The following is a 266-nucleotide window of genomic DNA, read 5'->3' as shown; positions in this document are numbered from 1 at the left end:
AAATGCCCCCGTTGGATCACCCGCACACTTTTTTTTTTTTTTTTTTGCTCGGCTACCGGGTATTACATTTTTAAATGGTTTTTACGTTTTGAATAGCAATGGGGCGCGCTTTGCTCGCGCATACCTTTACGTACCTACGCGCCCCCGTACGCCACCCCTCCGACCAGAGAGCATGATACGAACTATCTCTGTCTCGCACCCTCTCATCCCTCTCGACACTTTCGCCCGTGCTTTCCTTCGACCCCTTTAACCCCCCTTCCCCCCTT

Source organism: Formica exsecta, unplaced genomic scaffold (assembly GCF_003651465.1).
Source record: "Formica exsecta isolate Colony F162 unplaced genomic scaffold, ASM365146v1 scaffold37, whole genome shotgun sequence".
Taxonomy (NCBI): Eukaryota; Metazoa; Arthropoda; class Insecta; order Hymenoptera; family Formicidae; genus Formica; species Formica exsecta.
This window is presented reverse-complemented; position numbering follows the sequence as displayed.